The following is a 16,912-nucleotide window of genomic DNA, read 5'->3' as shown; positions in this document are numbered from 1 at the left end:
GAGTGCATGTGTGCTGAGCATGTGTGAGAGGGGAATTGAATTGCTTGGAGAGAAGTTTGTCAGCTCTAGGTACAGCAAAGAGATGAGAAAAGACAGACGTTTTGGGACTGTTTCTGCTAATTTTATGTGGAAGAGTAAAATGCATTGAATTATGCTGGGGGAGGTGACGTGATACGTGAGGCACTGAGGTGATGCCTCTTTGCATGGTAAAGAGCAGATTATAAAAGCAAGGGCAGACATGGGAACAGATGGTGAGATTTTTGTTGGGAGAAGGTAGTTATTGATCCTTTAAGTTTGTTTTTAAGAGGTGACTAAAGAAGGCAAGACCACTAGTGGAGAAAAAACCTGAGAAACATCCTTGCCAACGAAGCATTGCAGACATTGCAATATTTCCATTGTTTTCTCCAACAACAATCCCAGAAGGTCAGATTGCAGGTCTCTAACCCTTGCTCCATTCCTGCCTTTGCTGGGAGCACAGCTCTTTGCAGAGGGGGCTCTCCTGGCTAACCCTGCTCCGAGGCAGGGGCTGCAGGAGGTGGGACACAGTCTCTTGTCACTGTCAGGCACTGCTGGTGCTCACCTGCAGTTGTTTTGTTTTCCTGTTGAAGCCCTCAATCCATGATGGTGAGTACTTCCCATCAGCTGTTTGGGGACCCTCCAAGAGAGGGAGGCATCTCCCCAAGGAGATGGAGGACTTGTGTCAGCTCGAGCAGGGAGGATTTGCTGGAGAGCATCATGGTTTCCCCATTTATTTTGCCAGACTGGTAACATTATCCTGCATTTGTCACAGCTCTTTCTAGAACTCTGATCTTTTTGTCTGTATTTAAAGATCTTTCTATTCTCTGTTTAACAACAGGAGGCTTTAGGTTTAAATAGCACAATAGTGTATGTAATTTATATATACAAAAAAGATAAATTGCTGCTTCTCGAGACACAAAATGCAAGCATTGCATTGTTGGCTGAATTAACTTTTGTGCTATGTCAGGCGTGGAAGGTATTGTTAGAGATATGATTTTAGTATATAGCAGTACTAAATATTTTATCTTGTTGGCAAGCAGTGTTGTTGCAGGAGGTTTAAACTTCAAAGTGAGCTTTGCTAAAATGCCTTTAAAATAAAAGAAAAAAAGGTGGAGAGGGAGATGTAAGAGTGACTTGATTTGTGCTGGAATGATTTCACAGAAGGATTGTTATCCACTGAGACACAAGGCTTCTATTTGACCTCCTGCTGACTTCCCTAAACAGTGTTTGTAGGATGTTTAAACACTTAAAAAAAAAAAAAAAAGGAAAAAAAAAAAAAAAAAGCTGCTCTGCTGGGTTCACATCTCTTTTTTTTTCTAAGTGACACACAGAGAAGGTATTTAGCACTTACAAAGAGCTTGTTGGCAAGCTCTCACTTCTTGGGACACAGAGGCAACCCAGATGCTCTATTTTATTTTTATTTTGGTGCTGGGTCTCCCTTTCTGCTCAGACTTTGCACAAAATCTGCCCATCCTGGTGTCCCCACCAGGAACATCAGCCCCATGGTGCTGGGCAGGATGTGCACAGGAGGTGCTGCTTTGTGACAGCTTCACCTCCTGGGTTCTGTGGTACCTGCTGGGACATCACCCTGGCTTCTGTGGTACCTGCTGGGACATCACCTCAGAGCTCTGTGGTACCTGCTGGGACATCACCCTGGCTTCTGTGGTACCTGCTGGGACATCACCTCAGAGCTCTGTGGTACCTGCTGGGACATCACCCTGGCTTCTGTGGTACCTGCTGGGGCATCGCCTGAGAGCTCTGTGGTACCTGCTGGGACATCGCCTGAGAGCTCTGTGGTACCTGCTGGGACATCACCTCAGAGCTCTGTGGTACCTGCTGGGACATCACCTCAGAGCTCTGTGGTACCTGCTGGGGCATCACCCTGGCTTCTGTGGTACCTGCTGGGACATCACCCTGGTTCTGTGCTACCTGCTGGGACATCACCTCAGCAGGAGCCCCAGCTCCACTGCCTGCTGCACCAGGAGCTGCTACACCATGGTCTCCAGCAGCCTGCATGTGATTCGTGAGCTATTTTGGGACCTTTCTGGCAGAAAAGTGCAATATCATCATTGAAGAGACTGCTGCGGGATAAACTGTGACTAAGATCTGAGCTGGCAAACTGTGCAGAGAGCTCCCAGGCGTGGGGATCTGCAGTGGGGTGTAGACACAGGGAGGCTCAGCCCCTCCTGGCACGCTGCAGGAGGGGTTAACCAGGCTGACACATTCATGGGCTCTGAGCCCTGGTCAAGGGGCAGCTCTGTGCTGCCCTCCCCCAGTACCCTGGGCTCTCAGGGGGCTGCCTGTCACACACCAGTTCCCAAATCTTGCTCAGTAACAGTGAGGAAGTTCATTGTAAGGCAGTTATTCATGTACCTGAAGCTGTTCCCATTTGTTTCACCTCCTCCTTGTCTTTTCCTTGCGCTCCCTACACTCCATTTTCCTCTTGTGCTGCCTTGCTGAGCTGGCCTTTTTAATGAGAAATTTAATATGGACTGAGGCTTCTACCCTGCAGGTGTCCCAGGTCCTTTTGCCTTCAGGTCATCTGCAACTAAATGCTGCTGGACAGGGCAGGTCAGGTGTGGGATGAGTGGGAGCACGGGCTGTGTGCCCACATCTCCTTCCTGCGGTGGTCAGAGCACCTTTCCTGAGTGAGGAGCAGTGTGATCAGAAATTGCAGATCAAGGTGAGCCCAAGGGTGGCCCATAAACCAATTACTGGGTTAAGCAGATAATGCCAGTGGTTGATGCACAGATTTATTGTCACTTTTGCAGTTCTGAAGCACTTGAGAAAGGAAGCTTTCCCCTTCATCACCTTGAGGGTACGACGAGGCTCGTGGTGGTCAGTGGGTGGCTGGTGGTGCTCACCTCTCCTGCCCTCCTGTCGTTTATGCACACACATGATTCCCTTCCCCTGCCTGTCCTGGTGTGACTGAATTTGGCACACTGCTACCCTGGGAACAGAGCTAGTTTTCAAGCTCTAACAGGCTCCCTGTTGTCACCATTTGGGACATCTCAGCAGCAGAAATAGGAAGTGACCTTAGGCAGGGAAGAAGGAAACTGCACAGTTTAAGCTGTGCCTCTTGCTGTGTCACTCTGGTTTTAAGGGGATGTGTCTAGAGCTCTAGAGCTGGGGCAGACCCCAGTATTAATGGAAGGACTGCTCAGGGGCAATTGGGGCCCTCTGAAGGGACTGCAGAGGGGTGCTCTGGTGTGTTGGGTATAGAATCTCCATTGAGGCCACTTCCCGTGGCTGTCACACGTCATGTATGATCTCAGAGTGACACGAGTTGTGTTATTTGGATTTTAGCCAAAGAAGAACCCATTTTTCATATTTTGGCACGTCCCTGGAGAGTGATCAGGCTCTTCACAAGGTGGTTAGACCTGCAGGCAGAGGAGTTCAGCTCTGCCTTTGGGGGCTTTGCCCATGGCTTTTACATGGCAAGGTTGAGTGGTTGCATCCAGCAGTGGTGGTCTGGAGCATTACTGGAAGTAACATGGCTGTGTAACTCAAACATAAGTGCTAAAAGGTAAAAATTTTTGGCATAGATTAAATATTCAACAAAGAGGCTGAGCTCTGCTTGCTTTGGCAAACAAGTACATCCACAAATGGATCAAACAAGTTGTAATGCAGAACAAATTGGAATAGTAGAGGATTTGTCTCAGATGCTTAAAATCATATTTTATCCCCTGCCTTTATATTGCCATCTATTCAAGCAAAAAACATATTTTGAAGTACTGGTGGAAAAAAAAAAAAAAAAGCTGAGTGTGTGTTGTTTGTTCTTTCGTGCTATGGCATAGTCTTATATTTTGGTCTTGTGCTCTTTTCCAACCTTGGAACAACCTAAAAGATAGCTGGCTAATGTGCTGTACTCAATTGCTGTCTCTTTTTCCCCCAAAGGTTTGCAAAAATTATTTTAAATTAAGCAGGGTACAAAGTTCTTCTAATTTCTAGCACAGAGAATTCATTTTCAATTCCTCTATCAAAGCAAAATGACAAATACAAAATGCAAGTGAAACCAGATGGACTAACTATATTAGGAGCGCTGCATGCATATTTTGTGTCACTTATTAGCATTCATTAAGTCAAACACGGGGAGAAATAAGCTTTGCCTACATGTATTAAACCAATAAGGCTGGCAAGGATCCAAGCCTGCTCTCGTGGATTAATTGTTTTATAACTGCTTTAATTAAAATTGTTCAGTATATGATTAACCTAAAAGTTTTAATTTCCACAAAATTGTTGAACAAATGAGACATTAATATTTTACATTAACCGTGGAGAGTGTGCTGTGGTTCTCCGAGTAGCTCACTGTAAACTTGAGGCAAGTGGCCTTGTGGAGGGGGTGGCCCCAGGTGTCCCCATTTGGGTGAGAGGCTCCTCGTTGGGCAGCACGTTCCAGAAGGTTCCACGGCTCCCTCCATTGTGAGGACACGGCAGCACGGAACACTCTTGGTGCTCTGCTGCCACGGAGGGCCAGTGTTGTGGCTTGTCCCCCGGGAGGGTGACAGTGCAGCCGAGAGGCAGGAGGGGCGGCTCTGTCCTGGGGGTGCCTCTCCTGCCTTGGCTGTGCCACAGAAGCACGTGAGCCTTACAAGGCCGGGTCTGCCCTACTCTGAGCTGCCCCTGTGTCAGGGATGGACACTGTGAGGAGGTGATGGACAGCGTGGAGAGATGACAGTGGCAGACACAGAGAAGGAGTAGTGGCTGCACAGCAGCTGCAGCCAGGAGGTACCAAAGGCGTGGGCACATTTACTGTGGTGCTCACCCACCCACTGCTCTCAAGGTCTCCTGTAGCCTCTCTTCCCTCTTTTCTAATCAGGGATGCTTCCTGGTTGCTCTAGACTGGTAATTATGAGCTTTTGCCACTATTTAATCATCCAGTTTTTCTTACAGGCTGACTGGGATTTTGTTGCAAAATGGACATCAAATGCCACAAGCAAAATGAAGGTTTGGGGCCAGCTGCTTTGGGCACCTCCTAAAGCTGTGCCATGCTCATCTGCTCAGTGCTCACTCCCCAGTGGCTTTCCTGCAAAGCTAGAAGCTGTTAAATCTCCAAAGTGCCAGACTCCACTGGGGATGGAACAGCTGGAGCTGTTTGATCTAGGCAGAAGAAAGCTGATTACCTGTGCTGGAGCCGGATGGGGCTCAGGTCGCCTCCAACAAGGAAACCTGCCATGGGATTTTTGGAAATGCGAGATGTCACAAACCGTGGTTTTCCTTGTCTTATCAGGAAATCTGAACTTTCCATGTTTGCATTTTGCCATGCCTTTCTGGGGTGTTGTATTAGCAGAGAAGTGGGGCAAGGGGTGCAAGGAGCCGTGTCTTGCAGGTTGGGATGTGCTGGGGAGGTGTGCAGCTCGCTCTGCCCAGGCCTGACCCCCTCCTCCTGCTGTCTGATGAGGCACCATGGCTTCAGAGTGTGGATGTCATCACGCCCTTAGAGTTTGCCTGTTTTGCTGGAAGTATTTTGACCTGTGATATTGCAGGCAGACGTGTGTGTTGGCTGAAATGATTGCAGTTGGGCTGCACCTTGGTGTCCTCCTTCCAAAAACCAACCAAGTCATCATCTAAACTCACAGCCCTGCTTGAGTCATCACGAAAGTGTCATTTAGGTGGGACTGAGAGTTCATCTCTAAATTTAACTCCTTAGGGACCTGTTCTTGAGGTGGCTGGTATTGCCAGTGTGGGAAATGTGGTGTCAGGCCCCTACTCTGTGGGGTTTCTGTGGGGAAAGAGGCTCCTTGCCTGATGTGGGAGAGCTCCTTGGGTTCTTGGTGGTACCTCGTGTATTTTGCTGGTGCTCCTTTATGAACTGACATTGGGCAAAATAGTCTTTATGCTGATGGCCACTGTGGTCACACAGTGTGCCAAAAAATAGACTTAAGTGAAGTTCTGGCTGTGCAAGATCCAAAACATCAGCTGAGTTTGCTGGAAACATTGTGTATTACCATGAAATCTCCTGCTGTTGGGTCTCTTGGAAGCTCTTCTGTTCAAATGCACTTACCTCCAGTTAAACATTATTTAGGCTTTGAATGTGCCATAAAGTATTTTGCTTTCTGATTCTCATTGAGCATCTCTGTGCTTTCCAACGTGGAGCTTGAGGAGTGTCTGCCATTGCTTCTGAACGTGGGAATTTCTCCTGGTGGGAGGGTGGCTGCAGAGGGCTGTGTCTGTTTGCCTTCATTACCTACTCCTGGCATTGCTATTAAAACTTCATGTGGCTTAGAGTTACCAAGATTTGTGGCACTTTGAGCAGCTGGCCACAGTTTGCTGGGTTTCAGAGAGGGTGAGGAAATCCTCCTAGTGTTGGTAATGAGTTTATAAATGCTCCTTATGTGTAGATTAGGTGGAGTCGGGGCAAAGTCAGTGGTGTTCATTTGTGTTTCAGTTTTAGGATATTTGGTTAAGCTTGCAACATTGAGGAAATGAAAAATGGAGGGATTTTCAAGAAAGTCTGTCAGGGTTACCTAACTCAAATGGAGATGGATTTTGATTCCTGTAGCTTCCTGGAAAAACATAAGGAAGGTGTGTACACACACACACACACACACACACAAACATGGGCTATGTGCTGCTCTATGTAAATACAGCAGTTTCTCTTTCTGTCACATCTGATGGGAGATCTTTTGTAGCTGAATCATGTAATACAGAATTACAAAGATAATGAGCAGAGTTTTCCATGGCGGTGCCAGGAGCTGCCTGTTGTTCCCTGCTGCTGCGCACACCAGGCATTGCTGGAAATCAGACCACAGCTCTCGCTTGCTAAAGCCTGACTTTAGTGCCTGTGGGCCCTGGATCAATCTGGTAAAAGTCAATCTGAGAAGCTAGTTCTGAGGTATTTGCATGTGAAAATGTTGCAGTAATCGACTTTTCAGGGTGCACATGGGGGATTTGAGGATGTTTGCCAGCCCCACACGAGTCCAGCTCTGCTTTCCTGCCCTGTCTCTGGGGAAGATGAGGATGCAAATCCTAGCTCCTAAATCCCTGTGTAAGGCTGCGGTGGAACACTGTTTTCTGGACTCTCCACCTGTTTTAGGCTGTGGGAAATGCTCAGCAGCCACCTCAGGCTGCAAGTGCTGTACCAGTGATGCCAGCCTTGGGAACCAGGCAGGGCTTCTCTGCATTTGAAAGATGAACATCACTTCCCTGTGGTCCCACCTTGCCACAGAAGGAGCCAAAGCAAAACCATGTAGATGTAGTAAGTGCTGATTTCAGTCAGGGTGAGCTCTGAATGCAGCAGTATTTCTGTAGGGGCTGAAGCCAGGTGTGAAGCCATGGTGGGAGATCCTGGACAATCACGGGGAATGTGGCATTAGCCATGGATGAGGCAGGTGGCCCTAAGCATTGTCAGGGGCTGTCCCCTCAAGGAACAACTCATGTGTTGGGTCCTGCACTGTTAGCTGTGAGTGCAAATGAGTGCTGCTCCGCTGTCCAGACAGGAGGATCAAAGTGCTAATTCCTTCTGCCAGAGCCAGCTTCTCTGGGGACATCCACTGGCATTCCTTCGGTTGCTAATTTGGATGCTAGTTAGGGTTGAAGGGATTTACTCTGCTCTCCAGGCTAAAAGGCATTGAGAAATTTCCTTTGCAAAGCTGCTGCCCAGCTCGCAGAGCTGCCCGAGGGGACTCCCTTGTCTGTGGGTGGGTGACTGCAGCAGGTTTGTGCCTTCACTCTGAACTGGGGGTTTGTGTTCTCCTGCTCCTCTGGTGTAGAGAAAAGAGAAAGAGCGAGGCAGGGCTGCTGAAAGCTGTGTTTGTGATGCCTGGAGATGCACTTTGCAGTGGTCAGAGTGGCCATCCCTACCTGTGCAGACCATGGAATGCTGCCAGGCTTCCTCCCTCCCCCACTGCCACCTTCCCCTGCAGGATCTGTCCAACAGCTCCCAGCACACTCGAGGATTTGTGGAATCCTTGAGATGATGAAAAGCAAATAACAAGAGGATCAGAGCATTGTGTTCTATACAGCAAGAGATGTTTAAGTGCCTGTGTGGAGATTCACAACCCACTTTTCATGTACAAGGGAAAGGCCTCTGCTGCTTTCCTGTTATTGCCCTTTCCCTTCTGTTGCTGTAAGGAGAGGTAACTGCAGTCTGTGGGGAGGAAGATGCAAACCCAGTGCATTTTTGTGGTTTTTGGTTTTAAAAGCATCTTCTCAGATTTGAGACCAATGCTTCTCATTGATGCACAACTTAACCTCTGCTGCTGCCATCTGAGATGACAGCACGTCTGTGCTGAGAGAACTGAGTGGACTGTCCAGGCTGTACTCTGTGGTACCGTGTGGGGGTTTAACAGCACAGCCTTCCTGGCTGCAGGTGGGTATGGCTGTGCAGGGACTGAAAAAGGCTGCTCTGGAGAGCTTTATTTGTTGGTGTTTGTAGTGGTTTTGGTTTGCCAATTTAAGATTTCCCCAATTTTGAGATTTCCCAACCAATGTGCTGATGAGTGTGGTGGGTTTCAGTGCTGGCCAGTCACCAGTGCACTCACTTCCTGCTGTGAGACAGGGAGATTGGATTAGGAGAGAGGCAAAGCTTTGCATCACTTTCCTAAAGGCTCTCATGCAAAACCATGGCAGTGTTCCATGAAGCTTTCCCGAGGCATGTCCCATGGCACACCTCTTTGTGTGAGGGTACTGGAAGGGGAGCAGAGCCCTGGGTGAGTCTGGTGTAAATGCTGAGGCACTTCTGCCTCTGTGGCTGATCTGCCCTGGCAGCAGAGCCCAGCAGAGCAGGGTCACAGGGAGGAGGAGGTGACCTGGTGAGCTGCACGGGTCGGGCCACCCTCAGGAGTCCTTTGGGAAATACACTCAAACAGATCCCTCTGATGCCTCAAGTTTTAACTTTTATGTTTTTCAGATTCTATTCTGCTTTAGTGTCTAAGTCTAGGCTTCATATTAGGGGATGGTGAGTTCTCTGCACAGAGTATGGAGACAAAACAATTCCTTCTCTAGCTGGGCACCAAGGACAAATGATCCAAATCTCAGGCCCAAGAGCACAAACAACGTGGGCTGAAGAGAGAAAAACAAACAGGATGGGACTGCATGGGCTGGAGCTGGAATTGGACAATTAACTCCAATGTGCAAATGGAGCAGAACTTATAAAAGTGAGAGCCCCCGTGAGCAGTCGTGCATTTTGTGACCATTTTGGGTTGTGCTGTCCAAAGTGGATCCATTGAGGCCTTTTAATAAATCCCTGCTTTATTCTTTAACTCCATCTAGTCTCTGTTCTAGGTCAGCCTTCACAAGGCATCACCTCCTGCTGGTTCACCAAACATCTCTGTAGGAGATGGTGGGGAAAGGAGCATTATTGTTCATTGTAGGACTCATTTTGGGACCTATTTAATGACTGCTCTGATGGATCATCTCAGAAAGGAAAGCTTCAAGAGATAAAGACCTTCCAACTTTCCTCCTCCTGGTCATGAGTCTAACTTTGCATGTGTACACAGTTTCTACTCCCCTCCTGGATTTACTGGGAAGTCCATGTGGAATGATGAACATGCCAGTCAATTGGGAATGCTCCTTCCCGATGGCCATGGTTTGTACTTTGTTTTTAATGTAGTACAGCCAGCTAATTCACTGGTAGCCTTCACTTCAAGAGTGTTGACATTATCCTCTGACAATATATAATGTGTGGTTAATCCTATTTCCTGCAATCAATATGGTAATAGTAATTAAGTATCTGAATTATGAAATACTTATGTTGTTTATTTTTGAAATCACACAAACTTCCTGCAATTAGATACATAAAGCTAAATTATTTAATATCAGGAACTGAATCCAAGTCATTTACACACTAACAAGCCTTGTTTCTATCAAGATAGGGTTTATAACTGTTGTATTTTTTGTGAGTTTTCATGAATTGTTCTATTTCCCAGTGATTTTTCAAGTAGTCTTTTAACATCAAGAATTTAAAAATATCATGGGCCAGCTCTTCCAGTTGTGGAATTAGAATTCAGACCAGCCCATACAGGTTAGATCTTTGCTCTGTGGGTATTTTTTCTGGGGGAAATTAGAGGTTTTCTGTCTCTGTATCCTGAAGGCTGCATCCTCTCCCTTGGGCTGGGAGCTGATGCCTGCCCCTGCAGCTCCTGCTGCCCAAAGGCTGCTGCAGCCATGAACCCCTGGAGGGCTCAGCAGAGGGGTGGGGACAGCTCCAGGATGTGAAACCAGAGCTCACCCAGCCTGGACCGGGTGACTGTGGCTCTTGCACTGCTGCTCTGCAGACGCTGGTGCTGTGTCCTGAGCACCCCACTGCTCCGGGGAGCTGCAGGGTGCTCTTCCCCTGCATCCCTGCTCAGGGAAGGCACAGGAGGTGCTCCAGGTGTTTCAGCATCATCCATCCTGTGAGCAGCACACCTGCTGACCTCACTTGGCGTGCAGATTATCAGAAGAAGGGAGTGGCTGGGGGCTCCCCTCTGACCTGTACCCAAATGGGTACATCCATTCAGACCTCTCTTCCCAGGGATGCAGAGCATGCTGCATTTTCCACCCCGGTGGTGGTTTTCGTTCTTGAGTTCTTGCTTATCTTTATTCAGCCCCAGCTCTGTTATTCAGTTCATTTTGTCCCTGACAGGTTTTCATTTCCTTTATAAATATATAGCATTTTCATTGGCCTCTTGGCTGTGAAAAGGATTTAATACATTGCTTTCTCCACACTTGCTTTTTTTTGTTATTATCAAAGGCTATTCTTTCTTTTCCCAGTCCCTTGAATAATCACTGGAGACAGTAAGGGAGTCTTTCTTCATAGCTGCACGCTTGCAATACATGGTAATAAATATTAAGCTCCTTATGAATTGTAGCAACTTGTGTTTTGATTTAAGTTTTAGCAATTGGAGATGGCTTTTGACTTGTAGACAGAATGTTATGTGGTGAATTTCCAAAGATCTGCCTACTGAATACACATCTGCTTGTACATACAGGCATTTATGCACTGCTCCTCGCTTTGCAATGCAAATGTGTGATCTGCAAGTCCAATATGGGTTCTTCTGTGTGCAGGAAGTGTGAGGCAGGATCTGAGCTCGAGCTCTGAATTCCAGTCCCGTTCTTGCCCTTATTTCTGTGACCAGAGGCAAAAATTGTTCAATGTCCTCGGTAGCTCAGCATAATGCTCTGCAAAAGGGGGGTGACAATGGCAGTGGCACCATGCAGTGCTGTATGGAGCTGAAGAGAGAGGCTGCAAGCACTCCTGACCCTCTGAGCAGTGTCTGTCCTTATGGAAATGTGGTACCTTTCCTTCCAGGTGAGGTATCCCCCGAGCCAGCATGGGAAAGAGAGATGCAAGCATTCATTCCGAACGTGTTCATTTCCAAAAGGATTCTGGCTTGGGTTCGGCCCCAGATAGACCTTGTGATAGCAAACAGGGCACTGAAAGCCAGCAGGAGAGGTTTCCATCACTTCTGAAAGCTGGAATGGAAATACAGAACGCTGAACAAATACATAAGTGCCTGGTGTGTTGCTGGCAGCCTGATGGTGCCTCAGCTTCCCAGGAAACCCCACTGTCCCAGCCAAGGGACCTGCCAGAAAGGAGTAACGAGAGAAGCAGCAGGCAAACATAATTCAACCTTTCATTGGTTTTAATATTTTGATGTAAACTTGATAGAAAAGGAAGGGATTTCTCTTTGCATGTGCCATGATTTATATTTTCAGGTGAACTGCATCTCCGTTGTACTAGAAGATAAATGTACTTTATATTTGGCTGCTGTTATCTATTACTTTTCTCTCTCTAGCTCATGTAGAAGAAACTTCAGTGTGCCCGAGCTGGGAGCTGTCTTTCCTGAGGGATTTGTGGCATGGACACATGTGTCCCAGAAGTCCCACAGTCATTATTGTATTTCCATTTTCCTGCAATGTTCAGCATTTTTTTCATGTCACCTTCCTTGGAGTGTTCCTCTTGTTATTTTCTCTGCTGGTTTAAACAGTCCACAACATCTGTTCCTAATTTTATGAAAGTATGAAATTCCATTCCTGGATCTGTTTGAAGCACAGGAATCAAATACACACGCACGCACACACGCACATCCCCTATGGAACAAAGCATCTTTTTGCCATTAAAATATATTATGCCTAAATACATACTTGGGGAAAAAAAATCAGTATCACATTGATATTGTGAACTGGAGAGTAGATAGGAGTATGTCACCCAGCCCAGTGTCTAGAAAGGTTTGCCTGGATTTAATTGGGAGCTGTGTCCCATGAGTTTGGGAAGTGGTGTTGGACAGTGGTGCTGTGAGCAGGCAGGTGAGTGCAAGGGGTCAGGATGCTCCAAAAGGGTTGTCCAGCCCTGGCACAGCTGCTCAGGGCAGTGATGGAGTCCCCATCCCTGGAGGGATTTGACAGATGTGTAGATGTGGCACTTGTGGAATTGGGTTAGTGGTGGCCTTGGCAGTGCTGGGGAAATGGTTGGACTGGATGTTCTCAAAGGGCTTTTCCTGCCTAAGTGTTTCTGTGTCTCTGTGGTGGCACAGACAGAGGCACTGCCAGCCTGTGGGGCTGTGCCCTGGGTTGGAGCTGTGTCCCTGTGGGTAATTAATGCTGTTGGTGGTTCAGGCATTTCTGTGTGAGGATGGTGTGAGAGCTGTGGGAGCTCTCGGTGCCTGCTGGAGTGCCAGGAGTCTGTGCAGGGCTTACAGAAATGGATCAGAACGGCCTCACAGAGAGCCATCACTGCCTCTGAGCACTTGAGGATGTGGGCGTAGAGGAGGAGAAAAGATGGTGAGTAAGAAGTTAGTGGAGAAGAGAGCTTGGCTTACGTGATGAGGAGGGCGAGTTGAAAATGATTTTTGCAGTCTGCCTACTACTCCAACAGAATCTGGATCAGATGTCTGAGCACAGCTGTGACTCATGGCTGAATGACTTGGGATGATAGATGGTCACTGCTCAAAGGGTAACTGGCTGGTGCAGCCAGCAACCTTCTTTGGGTCAGTTATGTCCAGGGAGGCCTGGAAAATACCAAGCTGCCCTTTCAAAGCATCTTTAGATGCTTGGCTGTTTCTCTCACTTGATTTATGCTGAAAGCAGGAACTGGTGCAGCAGGGTTTGATTTCCTTTGAGATGCCAGGTTTGATACTTTGCTCTCACAGTGACTTTGGCTGGCTTTAGTTCAGCCCCTCTCTGAATGTGGGAAAGGTACACAGGGAAGGAGAATGAGCTGCAGTCATATCACAGTGTGGCATGAATTATATTTCCCTCTCTGCTTCTGTTCAGCCCGGACTGGTGGCACCAAGACCACCTGTGCAATGACAGAAAGCATGTGCATGGTCTGAGAGGTGGGTCTGCTGCCTGTGCTGCCTTCACCCTTGTGCTGTTTGAAAAGGAGCAGCTCAGTCCACACTGGGTTTACTGGAAGATTGGGCTTGAAGATAGGTGTCTGATTAAAACACTGAACTTTGCTTGTGTTCCTGCCATTATATTTCAGACCCATCACCCAGCTGAGGGTGGGATGCTGGAGCAGGAGGAACACAATTCTTACAGGCAGATGATTCTCAGTCCCTTCTCTTTGGAGTTTTGTCTGAGATTTCCATGTAGCATCCCATCTCAGGACTGCCTGAGCATCAGCACTTGTTTTACCTTTTATATGATGAGATTTTTTTATATTATGGCATTTTTCATCTGGTGATCTCAATTAATTAAGCCTTGTAGTACTACTTTGAGTTATCTGAAAGCTGGATGGATAGCCTCACTGCTCTTGCTCCCACATGATGTTAAACTGCTGAAGCAGTAGGTAACTGACTGAAACCAGATTAAAGCTCTATTATTCACATAGATGTTAATCATGAGCAGGGATTCTTTGCACACTGCAAAACTCCACGTATCTCGCTGGGCTTTGAAGGAAGAACAAAGCTAAAAATAAAGGGTATGAGTGATTACCATGTTCTCCTTCAGGGAGTAGGTTAGCTGTGTTTTTGGAGAACTGGAATGAGCACTGGAGATGTTCATAGAGAGCTCATCTTGGTTTTCAGCACTCTGTCCCTGAGCATGGAGTTTGGATGGGGGTGTCTCTTGCGTAAATGCAGATCTTGGGTCAGAAACTGATCTTGCTAAATAGGCTAGAAAAAATGGTAGATTCAAACCCTGAAATAATTGGGTATTTATAGCCCAGTCTGCAGTGTGTTGGTGCTCTTATGTAGTGCCCCTGTGCATCTGATTATCGTGAAGCACGAGTGGTACGACGGGTTTCTTTAGGAATATTGCTTGGGCAGAAGGCATTCCTGGAGCCTGCGTCATCTTTAGGAATGGAGCCCTTCCAAACAGATTTGCTATAATAGGATGCACTGGAGAGAACATAAACACAAGAAAATAATGTCAGGAAATACTCTCACTTAGAAAAAATACTCAGACACGTCATTTATGTCATAGTTTTCCTGTGAGAAGTCTGCCTAGTAATAAAACCTTTAAAAGTGCCCAAATCTGAGGCCCAAAGCGACTTCATTCTGAATTGTTTTCTACCTCCTGTAAATGTTTTGAGTTACAGTTGTTGCAGTGGGTGCTTCACAGAAATACTAATGCAAGTAATGGAGAAAAGAGGCCAACAACCAGAAAAAGTTGGAACCCATGATCCTTTCTTATCAGTGGCTTCTGTTTATATGGATTTCGGCCCTCATTTAGTGCTTATGATCCAATATAGGACTTCCATGTTGAAATGCTGGTGGCTGGATTGAGTTTCTTGTTTGACTTGTCCAGCAATGGATAGAAATGCTGGAGTGGTTCTCTCCTCCCACATGGCAAGTCTGAAGCCCATATTTGCATGTTACTGGGCTGTAGGAAGGTGGGTTTGGTTGTCCTCCACAGCTGCACAAATATTTGCTTCTTACACTATGCTTGAATTTGTGTTTCTTGCAGCTCCTCCTGTGCCATCAGTAACGTGCAGGCAGGGTTTTACAAGGCTGGTTCTGCTGCTGTGTGGATTTGGGCCCTTGGAGAGGTGCCATGGGAGCAACTGGGGTGTGTGCCACTGCTCTATCTTCCCTGCAGGCACTGTCACTGCTCAGCTTTGCTGAGTTCATGCCATTAAGTAAAATGCTGTCTTGGGAGGTTGCTGGGTATTGTGCTGTATGTGTTGTTGATAAGCTCAGGATTTCCTATTTTGTCTCCTAAGGAAATCCTTTTCTGGCTCTCTGGCTCTCTGAGCAGCTTATGTGGTCCTTCCTTCCCAGGAGATCCTCCTGTCCCAGCGTCTTCAACACGCAGTGGCCCCAGTGCTGTACTCGAGTACCTGGAACGTGAAGGGATCAGTGACCTGAGGTTTTCATCCAGGGCTTCCCAAGTTCTGGCTGTGATGCTGCCCTCTGGGGAGGTGACCATCCCTCCTGCCCACTGTTGTGTCTGGCATATCCACAGAGTCAGTGGAAATTTCTCGAGGGTGTTAGAATTAGGTTGAGAACCAACCTAAGGTCCAAGGTTTGGCCATTTGAGAGCCCACTTTGATCTGAACCTGGTAACTCCATTCGGGACAGATCCACTAGAGCTGCAGGAGTTGGGCTACAGGCTCTTCTCCACTTGCCTCATTAGCTTTATGTCATCCTCAAGAGTCTCTCTTCACAGGACAGATCACTGCTTCATCTGAGGGTGCTGGGGAATGATATATATTAGGGTGTATGGCGTATTCTGCTCTTGAGAATAATTTCCCTGTTTTGGGCTTGTTTTGCTTTGCCACCCCTGTGCAACAACACATGGAGAGGCTGCACTGGCAGAGCTTCAGTAAAAGCCAATCCTGCAAAAGTCCTGGTTATCTTGGATGTGCTTTGTTATTGTGTTGTAGGGTTTACGTTTGTTTAATTAATAGCTGGAAGGAGGAAATCTTCTCTTTCTCAGAGCAGCAAGGACAGATCTCACAATCTCAGTGGTCAAGAATGAAGCAACTGCCAACAATACTGCAGTCTCTTTGAAATGTGATTATATGGTTCAAGCCTAGCCCTGTGAAGTGTAATAAAAAGCAGCAGGAGACTATAGCAAGGCTGAAATATCATGCTGCTGCCTGCTTTTACCAGTTCATACTGCCTTTTGAGGAGTTGTTGTCTTGGCAAGAGGTTGGCCAGCAGCCTGAGCCAAGGCAGAGCCAAAGCAAGGAGAGGTCCTGGAAATAGTTACACAAGGGGAAATAGTTACAAGGGGTCCTGGAAATAGCTACACCTTTCAAACAGCTATCCTTGGGCTACAGGAAACATCTAGCCTGGATTAACTATGGTGAGAACAGAGAATTGGTGTGGAAAGGTGAAAGTCTTGTGCATTTACAGGTTGTTTTCAAACTCCAGGCGTGTGGATATGTTGTCTTCTTCTGCAAGCCATTTGGCAAGTGAGCTGCACAGAGGGCTGCAGGTCAAACTCTGAACACTGGCAGAGGTGATATCCAGACACATCATATAGTCAGAGGATTTGCTTGTGGTTTCAGAGATCCTTAATCCAACCTAAGGCAAAAAGGGGTCAGTGCATTGGCACTTGCAGTCATATTTCAGTGGTCTGGGAGCACGAGGGCTGAGAGGACCAACCTCCTCCGGGTCCAGGTGGCCCCACGGGGTGCTGGGTTAGCTGTAGCCAAGTCACTGCTACAGAGAGCCAGGGAAGGCGTTTGGCAAGTCCCTGTTCCTTGTTCTGCCATCTCTCTTGTGGCCTCTTTCCCCCAGGGTTGTTTTTGTGTGTCTCTCCAGCCTTGGTGCATTGTGTTGCTGAAGTTTCTCTCCTCCCACACTTCTGCCTTGCCCCTCCTTTCCTCATCCCCAGATCCCAACCTGCCTGTTTGAGACCATCATCATGTTTAGCTCCCAATATGTTTCACAGACCTGTTGCGACTCCAGTTTACACAGATGAGGTTTGGCATTACAGAAACATACATCATCCCTTTCCTTATGGTAACTGGGGAGAACAGAGGGTATTTCCCCAGCTCCTTCCCTGCAGCCACTGGAGG

The 16,912-nt window shown here is 47.3% G+C and overlaps 1 protein-coding gene and 1 long non-coding RNA gene across 9 annotated transcripts in view; one reads left to right on the top strand and one right to left on the bottom strand.

Annotated features, from left to right (window-relative positions):
- Window positions 1-16,912, top strand: part of AUTS2 (activator of transcription and developmental regulator AUTS2) — a 785,653-nt gene that overhangs the window by 41,300 nt on the left and 727,441 nt on the right. The window lies entirely within an intron of this gene.
- Window positions 13,761-15,230, bottom strand: LOC137485585 (uncharacterized). Its single transcript, XR_011005382.1, has 2 exons — window positions 14,823-15,230; window positions 13,761-14,282 (listed from the first exon to the last, which is right to left on the bottom strand). It is a non-coding gene; the product is annotated as an uncharacterized lncRNA (long non-coding RNA).

Source organism: Anomalospiza imberbis, chromosome 20, assembly GCF_031753505.1.
Source record: "Anomalospiza imberbis isolate Cuckoo-Finch-1a 21T00152 chromosome 20, ASM3175350v1, whole genome shotgun sequence".
Taxonomy (NCBI): Eukaryota; Metazoa; Chordata; class Aves; order Passeriformes; family Viduidae; genus Anomalospiza; species Anomalospiza imberbis.
This window is presented reverse-complemented; position numbering and strand designations above follow the sequence as displayed.